The 17,002-nt window shown below is 40.6% G+C and overlaps 1 pseudogene across 1 annotated transcript; it reads left to right on the forward strand.

Annotated features, from left to right (window-relative positions):
* Positions 1-1,519: 1,519 nt before the first annotated feature.
* LOC308626247 (ADP-ribosylation factor-related protein 1-like) lies at positions 1,520-2,207 on the forward strand (annotated as a pseudogene). Its single transcript has one exon. The product of its transcript is annotated as an ADP-ribosylation factor-related protein 1-like (transcript).
* Positions 2,208-17,002: the final 14,795 nt, after the last annotated feature.

Raw genomic sequence — 17,002 nt, forward strand, 5'->3', positions numbered from 1 at the left:
CTGGAAGTGGTCATTAGTGGGGTTCTGGGATGCTGCCAATGTTCTATTTCTTGATCAGGTTGCTGGTTATATGGGTATTTTCTCTTGGTGAAAATTTATTGAGCTGTACACTTATGATTTGTGCATATCTCTAATAAGCTATATGTCAATAATTATTCTTTTAAAAATAAGATCTTGCTCCTATACTTTCATTGGTTTTCATTCTGGGAACCCTTCAGGTTTTCAGTGAAGAGCTATGAACTATTCCATCCTGGCTCTGGCAGGCGGAGGAAAAGTAATCATTTTGAAATACACCTGGAGCATTCTCTATAACAAAGGCCTGCTCTCCAGGGAGAAAGACTCTACCAGCAACTTACCCTAGGTAGAGGGAAGGGTCTTCACCCAACTCCAGCTCCCTCTAGCCTTCCTGTCTCACCTAAGGGGGAAAGAAGAAAGCAAAGAAACACTTACGAAAGTCAAAACCCAGGGACACAGGCCCACTAAATGACTGACTTTTAATCATAAGATTATAGATCACTTTTCCACCCACACACCCTACTACCACACCAACAGGACTCCAGTATAATAACAATAGGTAACACTGAAAGAGCTGCAAGGTACAGACTTTATCTAAGGAGGAATTCTTAGGGAAGCTTCCAAAAACAGGGAGACAAAAACAAGTGCACTCCAGAAATCTGAAGCCAGTGGCACCTATGGCTAGAGCAAACATTAAACACAGCCCAACTTCTAGCCAGATTAACATAGAACCTCACACTAAGGGCCTGTTTATAATTCCTATTACCTCATGCCTGATCTTAAACAACAACAACAAAAATCACAAGACAAGCTAAAAGGCAAGAAAAAGGAAGATTTCCAGGCTGGACCAATATATATATATTTAATATACAGTATAACCTCTCTCCTGAATAACTGAATTAATCTACTCGATTCAAGGTAATTTTTTCTTCATTGGGCAAAAGGTTTAGTTATCTGTTTGAGTTATAAATAGTATCAAACTTTTGGAGATTGTAATACTGAATTTAATTAACACATTTTCTGCTGACATGCTGAATAACATTCTTTACCTCAGATCTCTGTTCAAATGCCACCTCATCAGTGAGTCCTTACATCACTTAAAATAGCAGCACTTCTCCGCACTCCTGATCCGCTCCTCCTGTTTATTTTTCTTCATAGCACTAATCTTTCTCCAACACATTATAAATCTTATTTGATTGTTTATTATTTCCCTCCCCCCGCTATAACATAAGCTTCACGACGGCTGATTTGTTCATTACCTTTCCCCAAAGTTCCTATGACAGTTAAGTGTTTGGTAAATATATGTTAAGAAAATGAATAAATATACACTCCATCAACACTTATTTATAGTGAAATAAAGATACCAGGTTATACGACGGTGGCTCACACTCATTGAATTCTTACCGTGTACTCAGAACTGTGCTTGGGACGGCCCACGTGCCGTCAGGCGCAGGGTCAGAACGTCAGGCCCGCAGTGGCTCCAGGGGCCAGGGCTGGGTGCAGGATGTCAGACCTGTACAAGGACATGCTTCTGAAGGACCAGTACTGCATCCTGATCCTGGGTCTGGACAATGCCGTGAGGACTACTGTCTTGGAGCGGTCAAAAGCCGGTTTCATAAGAACTCCAAGGGGAGGAGTCTGTCCAAAATCACCACCACCGAGCGTCTAAACGTCGGCACTGTGGACGTGGGAAAGGCTCGCCTTCTGCTGTGGGGCTTAGCGGGGGGCAGGAAGAACTGCAGTCTCTGTGGGACAAGGACCAAGCAGAGGGCCACGGCGTCCTCTATGTCATGGGCTCCACGGAGGAGGAGAGACTGTCCGAGTCCAAGCGTTGGAGAAGATGGTCACGAGCGAGGCGCTGGGCGGCGTCTCCATCCTGGTGCTGGCCAGCAAGCAGGACGTTGAGACTTGCCTCGGGATTTGCGACATCCAGACTGCGTTCAGGGACTGCACCTCCAAGATTCGGCGGGCGCGACAGCCTGACTCAGGCCTGCTCGGCCCTCACAGGCAAGCGGCTGCGCGAGGGCGTCGGTGCAGTGCGTCGTGCGTAACGTGCGCCGGCCGCCGGGCAGCAGGACGTCACGCAAGCGCAGCCGCGCCCTCTGGCGCCCACCGCTTATCCCCAGAGCCGCAGGAGCTCCTGCCCGCCCTGCGCCGCCCATCCTGAGGCCTGCGGTTGCTTTGCCCTGTGATTTTTCCATTTGTTTTGTTTAAAAAAGAAAAAAAAAAAAAAGTGTGTTAAACAGCTGTAGCTTTTACATGGATTACCTTATTTAAGCTTCACAACAATTCTATGTAGGTACTATTATCTTATCCCTTTTGCAAATGAGAAAGCTAAAGAACAAAGAGATAAATTATCCACCATACCCCAGAGATAAGTTGAATTTTTTTTTTTATCATTTAGAATTTTGTCTAAATTACCAACCTTATAAGTCACAAATGATAGGAACCCACGCAGCCTAAAGAAGGGTCAATATACACAACTCTGAGGGACTTTGTTGAAGGCATGTCAAACAATCCTGCCATCATCAGACCATCACCCACATCCAGAGAAGACCAGAAGTTTGGAAAGGGTTTCTTGGAAGTAAAAATAGTTGTCTTTTCAGATAGTCATTACTAGATTGAAGAAAAGGGCTGTGGCTTTTCCCATCTTCCTTTCTTCTTTTTACAGCCCTCTTCTCCTCAAGAGTTGTGCTGCCCAAGAGAAGGATCCAGAGATGCTCATCTCATTCCCATATTTGCTAAGTGTCAGAAACTCATAGACCCTCCCAAGCTCACTGCACCAAGCTGGGGTGCAGTGAGAGAATTCTCAGTAGCTTAACCTGTGTCCTCTGGAGTTTGGGAGCATACACAGATATAGAATCATATATCTACCTCGTATCTGGATAACACTGAAGTTAAGTGAAGTAGCCCCTTATTGCAGGGCCTGAAGGTAGGGAGCCATAAACAGTCACAACTCCCAACAGTTTGCCATGACAGAGCCAGGATGAATCTATGTTGAAGGTCCCCATTTATGAAGGTGGATGGTTGGCACAGTGGAAGCTCAAAAGTGAGAGACTGTGGAATAAACCCACCAGGTGTAGGGTCTGAGTTGGGCATGACAAGATGTCAGCCAGAGAGGACATCGTCAATATCATTAAACCATGCAGTGCAGAAATCCCCACAACTCTGCCAAGGAATGAAATGCAGCACAAGCTGGCATTTGGATGTCTGTCCCAGAGCAGGCACTGACAACCTATCAACAGTAACCAAGAGAAAATAAAATTGCAGGACCAAAGAAGTAAAAAGTAAATTAAAAGCTTACACTTTGGTTCTAATCTCTTTTCTCCTTCACTGTGCTGCTTCAGATTTCTTTCATGTCAGGTAAGAGGGAGGAGGAATAAATGAATAGGCCCTCCACTAATTCAAGACCACAAGCCCCAGGTCAGCGTGAGTTAGGATAGGGAAGGGAGTTGCTTTTAAAAGCTGGATTAAGATGTAAGTCATGTTGTAGTCTGTTGTGGAACTTATAACACATAAACTTCTTTTAATTGAAAGTTCTCAGGAAGCTATGACATCTGTCTGCCCTTCTTCATCAAGGGATGAAGACTAGATCAAACCAAACAGGTTGAAAGCAATAGTGAAGAAAAATTAAACTTTCCTGCTTGTACCCTACCAAGATTGGATTATTCTGTAAACATGTTACAATGATAGCACTTGCACTTTATCTAGCCTTAATATATCCAAAAATAAATAATTAAAAAGGAATATAACATCATCCTCATGATCTCTAAAAACACTGAAATATGGCAAAATCTGGACTAAGAATCCATTTCCTATTTTGGTACCAAGAGTCTAGATTTGTAGTGTCAGTCCTGGCATAAATGGGTTATTTTTGACACAGATTCCACAGTTAATCTCAGTGAACCAGTTTGCATCTGCCCCAACAGCAATATGCGGAATCCGAAATATGTGGTAAAGACCAACACAACACAATAGAGAAGACACCGTGTTATCTAATCTGCTAAGATACCATAAGATTATCAAGATTATATATGAAGGGATAGCAAAACACCTACTTAGACAACAAAATAATAACCACAATCATTTATTGAGTGATGTCAGTCACCATACAAAGTACTTTTCTTAGCTCATTTAATCCTATCAACCCATGAGGTAGGTTCATTACCTTTCCCATATATTTAAATATGAAGAAACTGAGGCGTAGGGAAATTTAAACACTTGTTTCTCATCCAGCTATTAGGTGGCAGATAGGACTTGAAACCAAACATTTAGGATGCAGTCTATGCTTCCTCTAATTTTTATGCAAAAGAGATGTCTCAAGTGGCAAAATGGAACTACTTAAAATTCTTTAAAAGTGGTTATGAAATTATAAGAGAGTTCCCCTGTGTTTCCTTAAGAACCAGAACTCCTAGTGTCAGAGGTATCAGTTTTGAAAACTTTCCTCTGCCCAAAGTTGATTATAACATTATTATAAAATCCTCACTGCTTGTCTTTTCTGGGTCTTCAAACCTGGTATGGTGGGCAGGGATTTCTTTAAAGTCAAAGTCAAATTTAGCTGGAGGGGAAATATAAATCATTAAAGGTGGACTGGCCCCAAAGGCTTAGTGCTTCTGTTCTTTTTTTTTTTTTTTTTTTTTTTTTTTTGCGGTACGCGGGCCTCTCACTGTTGTGGCCTCTCCTGTTGCGGAGCACAGGCTACGGAAGCGCAGGCTCATTGGCGATGGCTCATGGGCCCAGCCGATCCGCGGCATGTGGGATCTTCCCGGACCGTGGCACGAATCCGTGTCCCCTGCATCGGCAGGCGAACTCTCAACCACTGCGCCACCAGGGAAGCCCTGCTTCTGTTACTTTATCTTTCCACTTCTTGTAATACAAATATTACAAGATTACATATTTCTGCATGTTTTTCTTTTTTTTAAAGCCTAAATATATATTGGTTTCATATTTTGATTATTACTTTAGTAACTTTTAGTAACTTTAGTAACTTTTTCATACTTTTATTACTTCAGTTGAAATAAATGTTAAGGGCTCAAAACTAATGCATTCATTCTCTTAGCTACCAGGAGTGTCGCTGCCAATGGCTCTCAACTGAGTTCATCTCTAGAATTATCCTTGGTTGAAAGAAATAGCCTTAGTCAATATTAAAACACTTCCTTGAGGGCTGCTTGAATTTAATGAGTAGTCAAAGTTGTGGTACAAAGTTCTTGATCCTCCTGACTCAACTGAGACAATTCTGAAGGGCTATCCCAGTTTCAGAAACCTCCATAGGATCAGGTGAGGCCTCTGTTACAAATAATCACAGTTCAGTTTCATCCTCTGCCCTGTTTTGCCTTCCTCATCCCTCATTTGTGTTGTCCCCCAGTAAAAGCACTCCCCAATAAACCTGCATGCAGATGCTAGAGTCTTAGAATCTATTTACTGTGGAATTTAACCTGAGAGATTTTGTACTAGGAGTATACCCAGGAAGCAAACTCAGAAATGTGATTTTGGATCCAGATCCACTGCTGGCTATGTGACAATAAGGACCCTATCATTTTCAGTGCAATTCTTAGAATTTTTACCAGTGGTGAACTGGAATGAGATACTGGTGAAATAGTGCAGACTGCCATGTCACCCACTACTGTTGCACCAACACTCTTCTCTCATCAAGTAGCAATAGCTAAGTGAGAAGTGACCATGTAAAATTGGAGGAGAAAAGGCCAAGCTAAATTCATAAATTGGTTGACTCAGCATATGGGTATAGGCTGAAAACAGACAGCTATTTCACTACAGCCCCACTTAGTGGTGACCTTGAAAGACAGTGGCTAGAGAAAATTATAGCACTCAATAAAGTTTTGGGCAGTGCTCCTGGTCATTGACTTTGTATGGAAAGAGAAATAGTCATGTATGAATATACATTGATTCATGGACAGTGACGAATGGCTTGGCTATTTGTTTGGGGCCCTGGTATGAGAAAAATTGGAAGACTGCAGGTAAAGATATTTGGGAAAGATGTATTGGCTATATTTATCAAGGGGGATACGTTGTATGAAGATCCTTGTATTGTATATTAATACCAGAGAATATCCACCACAACCAAGTGGACAGAATTCAACAGCTAATTGATGCTTACACAGCCTATGTCCTTAGCCACTAGCAAATGTCCAATCTGACAGCAACTGAGACCAATACTGAGCCTCCAATGTGGTACAATCCCTTGAGGAGATGAACCAGTCATCTGGTGGCAAGTTAAGTACATTGGATTCCTTCTACACTGCAAAAACCAGTGATTTATATTGACTGGAACCAACAATTATTCTGAGTACGGGTTACCTTTATTGCTTTCAGGACCTCAGCCAGTATCACTATACAAAGATTTACAGAGTTTTGATCTACCAACATGGGATCCCTCAAAACAACAAACAAAACCAGAGGAAACATTTTAAAGAAAAAGTGGTCCAGTCATGAGCACATGGTCATGGGTTCCATTGGTCCTGTTACATTCTGTGTTACCCGGAAACTACCAGCTTGGTGGAGTGATGGAATGTGCAGATGAGACACCAGCTTGGATAATGGGGCACCATCCTTCATGATATGATACATCCCCAAAATCAACATCTGTTATATTGTGCTGGGTCCCCAATATATAAACACCTGGACACAGGAACCAAGGGGTGCTGGTAAGAGTGTCTCTAATGATAATCAATCTCAGGGACCTACTTGGAGTTTTGCTTCCTATAGCTTTAACTCTAGACTCCAAGGCTCTAGATATTCTGGTTTCCAGACAGAGAACCCCTCCGCCAGAAGACACAGTAAGAGTCCCACCAAACTTTAAGTCAAAATTGACCCCTGGACAATTCAAACTTCTTGTACCCAGAGTTCAGCAGGCAAGCAATAGTGGCACCATCATGGCAGGTATAATTGATCCTGGAGGCTAGGCTGCTGGTACATAATAGGGACAGGGAAGAATTCATTTGGCATCCAAGTGGTCCACTGGGGCATCTGTTGGTTCTCCTGTGTTCATTATTGACAGTAAATAGTCAAGTACAGCAGTTATTGCTTGGGAAATGCACAGGACTAGGGGCTTTCATCCCTCATGGATAAGAGTCTGCATCACTCAACCACATAAGCCATCAAGACCAGCCGAGAGCTAGTCAATGGTGAGGTAAATCTAGAATGAGTAGTAAAGGAGGGAGATGATGTATATCCCTGAACTGAGCTGCAGCAGTGGGGTCTTCAGTTTGTGCTGCTAACTGTTCTCTTGCATGTTTTCCTGGTAACAGAGGCCAACCAGAATCCTGGAAGAGCTGATTTCAGATAGGATAAATTCATTATGTGAAGTAAATGGATACAAGAGACACACAGGGGTGAACTGTAATAAATGCTGCGGTGTACCTCCCAGGTCCCTCCTCGGAGCCTATGTGCCCATTCCCCAGTTGTCAGAAGTGTTGACTATTGACAGCTCTTAGCTGAATGCTTCTCTGAGAATTACCCTTGGTTTATAGAAGTTCCTCATCCAAGGTTACGTCCCTTCCCTCTGGGTAGCCTGGTGCCAGTGACTGGTTGATGCAGGGGTACAAAACCTAACCTCTTTGCCTCAGTTGGGGCAACCTGCAACTCTGAATAGTCATCCCAGCTCTGTTGCAACTGCATCATGGTTAAACTTTTCCCTCTGCTCAATCCTGCTTTCTTCACCCCTCTCATATGCTGTTCTCAAGACCACTTCTCCAATAAACTGCTTGCATGCATGTCTCTCAAGACCTGCGTGTCAAATTTCAGTTAGCCTCCTTTTCTTGCCTTCTTCATGCGATAAGATTGCCAGTGCTGGATACTGAAGACACAGCCTAGGAGATGTGGCACTTACTCATCTAATATTAAAAAGTGCCATAACCTATTTCCTTTGAAACCCCCGCAGCAGCTCTTTTTAATATGAAACAATGTAAAGTCTTTACCAAAGCCATCAATTTCCTGTATCTTTAAGCCTCGTCTCATTTCAAGAACCACAAAAACACTATCATTAAAAAAAGCCAGCAGTATTTCTCAACCTAAATTCAAATTGGATATTTCAGTTTGTTTACTACAAAAACCATCTCCAGAAGTGTCGTTATGGTTGCCTAAATAATGTTTCATTGACGACAAAATAAAATCAAAACCCTTGCCATGGTAGGTTCTCCACTTTGTCTTTAAATTAATCTCCACTATACTCTGCTCCAGCTACACTGGCTGATATACAATTCACTAAGATGTCGTGTGCCATTGTTGGAGTGCCCTCCTCTCTCACCATTCTCCCACCCGCTAGTGAATCCCATCTCTCATGTCATCTCTTTCATAAAGTTTTCATGACCAACAGAGGTCATGAAAATGTTTCCCATAGTTCATGGGAGAAAGACACTAATCCTTAACACAGTCTAGAAGCTTCTGCATTATATGGCCTTTCTCTCTCTCTCTCTGTCCAGCTTTCTCTTGCATGTTGCTCTCGAAGTTTCAGTCCTACTGGCATTTTTCTCTTTATAGCACCATATTCTTCATTCTAAAGTGTTATTTGCAGCCCTCATTCATATAACACTTCCTCTGGCCTGAAAGTTCCAGTCCTTTGCCTGGTTAATTCTTATTCTTTCAGATCTAAGATCAGTCTTCACGTCCTCAGGGAAACTTTACCTGATTTCTCAGAATAGGTGAGAATTCCTTTATTGTATGCTCTCACAGAACACATAATTCCAGTTATGGCAGCAGCTATGTGCTAGTTACTCTCTTTCCCTCGGTGATTCAGTGCTTTTCTTATTGACTCAGAAAGGTTTGGGTAGAAGATCAGAAATACTTAATGTAGCTACTTCCAGGAAGAAGGAATTAAATATGGGAATGCAAAGCCCACACAAGTCTTTGGAAGGGTGGGAAGAGTGAAGCCTAGGGGAAAATGCCATTCAAATTCAGGATAGGATAAAGTACAGGAGTCCCTGGTGATCTCTGCTGGACCTTAGTGGCTAATTCACAAGAGGAAGCCTAGAAGCTGCTAGTGATACCTCCAATCAGCTGTTTGCCAAAGCTCATGAAGTTTCCTAACACCTCATAGGAGAAAACTACCTTCTGCTTCTTTTCTTCCTTCTAAATCTCCTATGAGAACCTCTCATTAGTGGGATCTAATCTACTAGGAATTTTGGGCAACATAGTTTCCAGGCTTCCAGATCAGAGTCAACAAAATTTTTCTGTAACAGGCCAGTTGGTGAATATTTTAGGCTTTGTCAATGTAGTGTGAAAAGTAAGTACATAGAGACACTGAAATTTGAATCTCAGATAGTGTTTGTATGTTATAAACTCTTATTCTTCTTTTGATTTTTTTCTCCCAACCATTTACATTTGTAAAAACCATTCTCAGCTTTGAGCAGTACAAAACAGGTGGCAGGCTGAATTTGGGCCACAGACAGTTGTTTGCCAACCCTTGTCCTAGACCCTGCAAAACAAGAAAGCTGGGAATGGTGCTGACATGTCAACAATCTGGCCACTGACTAATAAGACCACGATGACTTTAGGATCTCAACAGGCCAGAAGAGTTAGGGAAGAGAAAGTGAAGAGAGGAGCAGATGTCAGTGGAGTCTGAGCCATCACTCCTGAAATTTACTTGTGGTTTCTTGACCCGCTCAGGCTCAGTCTTACACATACATACATACCAATCACATTTCATAAGGGAATGAATGCTGTTGCACACATCCAACTTCATAATGTCTTCAGCTGATGGTAGACATTCTTTCTTTTCTTTTTCTTTTTTTTGAGGTGTGCGGGCCTCTCACTGCTGTGGCCTCTCCTGCTGTGGGGCACAGGCTCTGGACGTGCAGGCTTAGCGGCCACGGCTCACGGGCCCAGCTGCTCCGCGGCATGTGGAATCTTCCCGGACCGGGGCACGAACCCGCGTCCCCTGCATCGGCAGGCGGACTCTCAACCACTGTGCCACCAGGGAAGCCCCAATGGTAGACATTCTTATAGTCCATTCTTAGAGTCGCGTGGTGTTCTACACCATATTGGGCTGTTCCTTTTCTATTAGAGCCTAGTAGTAAACACAAAGCAGCTTTGCCACTGGAAAAGAGTGGTTGGCAGAAGAAGAAATAGGCTTCCTTCCAAAACCTCAGGGATCTGCTTTGTGATGGTACTATTGCTGGCACATACTTCATCCCTTTCTGCCATAAATTTTTCAAGTACCACTCGGTCTTCTGGGTCATAGGCCTAAGTGGCAGGTCACCTTGTGTAAAAGCTTGGACCTGCTGCAGACCCTCTCTTGCTCCACATATCTCTTGCAACAGGAAGCCTTACAAGTTACCTTGTAGATGGATCAGAGCAGTATGCCCAAATATAATGCCTTAGATAAGCTAAGTCCTAGGGCTCTTTCTGCTGTGGGCTGTGCAAAGTGAGGCAACTTGTCTCTCATTTAAGAGGGAATGTCTTGACGTTTTTATACCATTGTCCTACTAGAAACTTCATAACATCAGAGGTCTGTGAACTTTCACATGGTTGCCTCCCTTCCTCAGCTACGCTTTTTCTTCCTAAGGCATCTGGTTATTAGTTTCTTCCTGATGTCCCAAAATGATATCCTGTTCCATGTCAAGGTAATCAAGGTCCCCCCAGACCAGAATATCAGCTATTCAAAGCCATGGTCTGTGACAATGATGAAAAGAGCTTATACCAGAAGGTAAATCAATGCACTGCTCCCTCATCTGAAAAGTCTTGCTAAGAAAAAATTGTCAGCTGAACAGAACAGTGTCCTTAGTGTCATAGTTCACATTCTGGTGCAAGCTCCCTAATTCATTGGGAACATGTAAGAAACATGGACCAGAAACCAGTTCACAAATGACACTTGGTGAGGATCACTGCTCTAGACTAGACTATAATATGACAGAGATCAGACATTGCTTTGATAAAAGACAGCAAAGGTGTACTGCTGAACCTCTGGGCAAAGGTGAGATGTTGCAGGTTATACTTGCTGATGGAAACTAAAGGAAAGACATTTGCTAGTTCAGTAGGCACATATCACATGCCAGAGGCAGATTTGTTTTAATGAAGATACCAGTTATTGTTTGCCTCATATTACCAAGGTCCCATTTCCCATTGGTGAAGAGTTCATCCATGCACTCATCAAATGTATAAATGACCTAATTCTGTAATCCAATTTGATAGACTATGTCTTAGGGCAACTTCTGGAACCAGTTAGTGTATCAGTCAAGATTTGGACAAGAAATAGATGGTGTAGTCAAACAGTAAATTGAGAGATTTAAAAAGAAGACTGTTTACAAGTTTTAGCAAGTTTAGGGGACCAACAAAGATTGGTAAAGCACCCAGGAAGTAGCAAGGGATGAAAGTCATTATCAGCTTGAGACCCGAAGGATGAAGCAGTGTTACTAGAATTTGGAGAGCTGAAGTCAGAGGTGAAATGTTGCCCTCCAAAAGGTTGGTAGAGGGCAGCCACTATAAAAAATGTGGACCAGCAGGGGGAAAGCACCACCACACTGTCCTCCTGCCACCTGGTCTCCCATTGGTGCCTAACCTTGGCCAAACCCAACACTAAGTCAGAGAGCAAGGGAGTACCAGTGATGCTGTCCCACGAGGTCAGCTTCCCAGGACACACAGCCAGGTAGAGAAGGGCAGAGGATGACTCTTAAAAGATCATTAGAGAAAAATATGCACTCTTGAAAGGCAAATAGAGAATAACATACATTCCACCATGAGAGAAAATTTCGATAAAATAGGTTATATGTCTACAATCAAATACCATATAGAAATTTAAAAAATTGAACTAGCATTCCAAAGTAAGTAAATCTCAAGAATATAACAAGTGAAAAACAGGAAGCAGCAGCAGGATACCCACACTCTAACATTTATATAATATTTAAAATCCAATAAAACCATATTTTATGGATACATAAATATGTAAAAAAGGATAGTCTAGCAGTAACCACTGCAGATGCAGTTCTGTATACATCACTGTTATGGGATGACTATGTCTGAAAATATCTTCATTCCCCCCTTACACTTGCATAGTTTGGCTGGGTGTGTTAATTATCTGTTGCTGTGTGTTGTGGCTTGAACTGTGTCTTCCAAAAAGACATGTTGAAGTCTTAACCTCCAGTACCTCAGAACATGAACTTATTTGGAAATAGGGTCATTGCAAATGCAATTAGTTAAGTTAAAATGAGGTCGTACCGTAGTAAGGGGAGCCCTTAATCCAACATGACCCGTTTCATAAGAGAAGGGACACAGGAGGAATACCATGTGAAGATGTGGGTAGAGATTAGAGTAACGCAGCTGCAAGACAAGAGGTGTTAAGGATTGCTGATAACCCACCAGAAGCTAGAATATGCAAGGAAGGATTCTCCCCTATAGATGTCAGAGAGCATATGGCCTGGCCGACACTTCAATTTCAGACTTCCAACCTCCGGAACTGAGACAATAAGTTTCTGTTGTTTTAAGCCACCTGGTTTGTGGTAATTTGTTACAACAGCCTTAAGAATCAAATACAATTTCAGGATTCTTACCCAGAGTAAGTAACATGTTTCTCGACTTTGAGTCTCTATTAGGTATAGGTGGGTGATGCCATCTTTCAGTCAAGGGCAGGCTGTTCTTCTCCTGCCCTGATACAGTTCAGGCTCCAATATGAAGACACAGTGTGGTCCAAGAGCTCACAGTCAGCCCTGTGACTTCAGTTTGGGGCTAGCCCATCTTCCCTGACACCCCCAGGTTATACAGTTTCAGCCCCTACTTGCTGCTGTGGAGTTCTATATGCTTTTTAGGAAAGCCTCTCCATTTCTGATTGATGAGATTTTCATTTCCAGTTTTCATAGTAGCCTCTGCACTTCTATGTTTGTATGTTGCTGTCATTTATGTGTTTGGACTGGAATGGAGGAAGATTTTGCTTATATTCCATCAGTGATATTGAACTGGATGAATTGCCATAGTCTCCTTAGATCCAGATTTATTTTCTGTTTCTCATGGTCCAGAGTCAAATTACTCACTAAACAGCTCATTGAACTCATGAATACTACGTATGAAGTGCCAAAGTACTTAGGGGAATGAGCTACCTAGTGTACTCAAAGGAAAATCCTGGAAAGTTCCCAGGAGCAGATGCCTGTGGGTTTCATTTATTTGTCTGCTTTTTTTTTTTTTTAGAATCAGAGACACTGTATGATGTTGTGAGGAAAACAGAAGGAAAACGAGGCTTAGATTCCATATCTGGCTTAAATTACACCTAATAAACATTTATTGAAATCTGCCATGTGTAATACAATCCGTTAAGCCATGGATTTTACAGTGTGAGGGGGGAGAGAGTGGAGGACAAAGATGAATAATATATCCAAACTCTTGGCTGGTTTACTAAGCCCACATGCCGTGGACCACTCTTGCTGACCTCACATTGTACTACTCTGCTCAGTGGGCGCCAGCCTCACGGGCCACTTTCTCTTCCCTGTACACATCCAGCTTCTTCCAATTTGGGGGTCTTGGATTGAAAGGATTCTTTCCCTTATTATCTGCAGCTAGCCAGGTCACTTGAAACATCGTCCAATTTTGTCACGTATGTAGGGTCATTCACCCACCACCACAGATAAGATACCAAATGGTTCCATTACCACAAGGATCCTTTATGTTGCCCTTTTATAACCACACTCACCTCCCATTCACCCACCACACCCACATTCCTAATTATTGGTAACAAGTAATACAGTATCCATTTCTAAAATCCTGTCATTTCAAAATGCTATGTAAGTGGAGTCATATAGCATATACCTTATTGGGATTGGCTTTTTAGCATATACCCAACTGGGATTGGCTTTTTTCACTTATTATAATTCCCTGGAGATTCTTTCAAGTTGTTGCCTATATCAGTAGTTTTTTTATTTTTTATTGCTGCGTAGTGCTCCATAGTAGGGATGTAACATAGTTTGTTTAACCACTTACCTGGTATAGGCTCTCTGGGCTGTTTCCAGTTTTGGGTTATTACAAATAAAGCTGCTATGAATATTCATGTGTGAACATTAAGTTTTCATTTTTCTGGGATAAATGCCTAGGAGCATAATTTCTGGGTTGTATGTTATTGCATGTTCAGTTTTATAAGAGTCTGTCATGCTCTTCCAGAATGGCTCTGCCATTCTATCAGCTATATATGCCTGGTCCAGTTTCTCTGCAACCTCACCAACTTTTGGTATTTGATGTTGTCACTAAGGTTTGTCTTAGCCATTCTGATGCATGTGCAGTGACGCTCATTATGATACCCATTTTCCTAACGGCTACCAATGTTGAACATCTTCCCAATAAGCTTGTTATCTGTATATCCTCTTCAGTGAGATGTCTGTTCATGTCTTTGGCACATTTTTAAATTGTGGTTTTTTTTACTGTTGAGTTTTGAGAGTTCTTTATATATTCTAGATGCTGGTCCTTTTACTGGATATATAATTTGTAAATATTTTCTTCTAATCGTGGCCTTCATCTTTTTCACATGGGTTTTCACAGAGCAAAATATTTAATTGTGATGAGGCCCAAATTATCAATTTTTACTTATAGGAATCATGTTTTGGGGGCTAAGTCTAAGAACTCTGCTTAGTCCTAAATCCAGAAAATCTTCTATTTTTTTTCTAAAACCAATACTGCCCTCTTCCGATTAATATAGCAATATAGATGCCTCAGTATTGGATGGAATGATTCCCTCCCCCACACATTTTTATTCTTTGTCAAGATTATTTAGCTATTTTAGCTATGCCTTTCCATATGCGTTTTAGAATAAGCTTGTCTATATCTAAAAAAACTTTTTTAAAGAAAATTTTTATAGAAACTGCATTAAACCTATAGATCAATTGAAAAGAGCTGACATTTTTACTATGTTGAATCTTCCAATCCCTTCCAATCTTCCAATCCCAATCCCTGTATTTCTCCATTTGTCTAGGTATACTTTGATTCCTTTTATCAGAATTTTGTAATTTTCAGCATGTAAATCCTGTACATGTTTTGGTAAGTGTATATCTATATATTTCATTTTCTTAGGAGCAGTTATAAATGGTATTGTGTTATTCAGTCTCATAACTTTTATTTTTAATGTATAAGAATGCAATTGACATTCTTGTGTTGATCTTGTATCCTGTGAATTTACTTAACTCACTTATTTGTTCTAGGATTTTTGTAGGTTCTTTGGGATTTTCTACATAATCATGCCATCTGTAAACAGGAAAAGTTTTATATTTCAAATTTGTATGGCTTTTGTTTCTTTTTCTTGCCTTATTGCAAGCTAGAAATTCCAGCACTGTGTTGAATAAAATAGTGATATGTTATTCGCCTTGTTCTCAAGATTAGGGAGAAAGCACTCAGTCTTACACTATTTTTTATGAAGTTAGCTGTAAATATTTTTTAGATGTTATCAAGTTGAGGAAGTTCCCTTCTAGAGACTTTTTATCATGCATGAGTGTTGGATTTTATCAAATGGTTTTTCAAATTAATATAATCACATGCTTTTTTTCCCTTTAGCTTGTTGATATATGATGCATAACACTGATTGATTTTCAAATGTTGAACCAGCCTTGCATACATGGAAATCATCCCACTTGGTTATGTGCATCATTTCTTTTTACTTTATTGGATTCAGTTTGCTAATATTTTGTTGAAAAATTTTATGTAAAATTCATGATATACATTTGTTTATAATTTTACTTTTTTTGTACTGTGTCTGTTGAGTATGGTATGTTAGCACTTAAATCTGCCTTTTTATTATTATTATTCTGTTTATTTTCTCTGGTTCTTATTCCAGTTTTGCTTTCCTTAATTTCCTGTGTGCTGTATAAACATGTTTTAAGATTTTATCTTCATTCATATATAGTGTTTTTGAGTGTGTCTCTTGGTGTAGTTTTCTCAGTGGTTTCTCTGGGCATTACAGTATAAATATATGACATTATAATCTAGTGGTATCATTATTTTACCACTTACAGTAAAGTCTGGAAACCTAACTTCTATTTAAATCCCTTTTTCTTTCCTACTTTAAAATATTACTTTCTTGAATGTCAGATGATATTGTAATTTTTGCTTCAATCATCAAATAAAATTTGTAAAACACATACATGGGGAAAGGGTTATTCTATTGTATATACCTATAATTCTGCTCTTTCCACTGTTCTTCCTTTCTGATGCTTGAAATTTCCTTTTTTAAAATTATTTCATATTTTGTTTGAAGAATTTCCTGTAGCCATTCTCTTAGGAAGGTCTAACAAAAAAGGTAACGAAGACCAACAGTGGGCAAAACTTAAAATATTTATTATCTGACCCTTTACTGATAGACATATGACTCCTCTAGGTTTTAATTTCTTAAATTTAACAATAAGGGCATTGGATTTGATAATCTCTAATATCCCTGTAACATCCATGATTTCATGCGGATTTCTTATGTGAAGGTATTGTTTTCCTCAATGACCACATTTGAGCACTCAGGCACTACAGAACTTAACACTGGAAAGCAAGTAATTAACAAATACTTACTATCATTCCAAGAATATAACATGAAGGTGAAGAGAAATCCAGTCTGCTGACTGTGCGCCAGGTAATTAGATTTATGGAACTGGAGTTCAGGTTCCCACTGTGGGCTGGCAAGAGCCCAAAATGTTTTGCACCTGCCAGGTAAGTCAGCATGTACCATCACAATCTGGAGTGTGGCGCTTCCACAGATGCTTTACTGCACTTGTGCTAAAACAGTTCAGGCTATCCTATGGCTCACAGAACAAGGGCTCCCCTTTTGAGCTCTCAATACTATTATTTCCAGAAGAATTATTTTTTGTCATCATTTTGGGGGTGCTTATTAGGTGAAATGTGTGAATTACTTTCTGAAATATGCTCTTCTAAATTTAGTCCAGGTAGGAGGGAGCGGGGACATTGACCTTGTTTTTCTTCATCTTAAAGAGTTAAGCTTCAACTACATATATTTTTAAAACAGAAAAATATGTGAGAAAATAAGGTAAATAGGAAACCAAGAACAAGTATGAAAAACAGTTAT

Source organism: Mesoplodon bidens (genome assembly GCF_964165515.1).
Source record: "Mesoplodon bidens genome assembly, chromosome: 12".
Taxonomy (NCBI): domain Eukaryota; kingdom Metazoa; phylum Chordata; class Mammalia; order Artiodactyla; family Ziphiidae; genus Mesoplodon; species Mesoplodon bidens.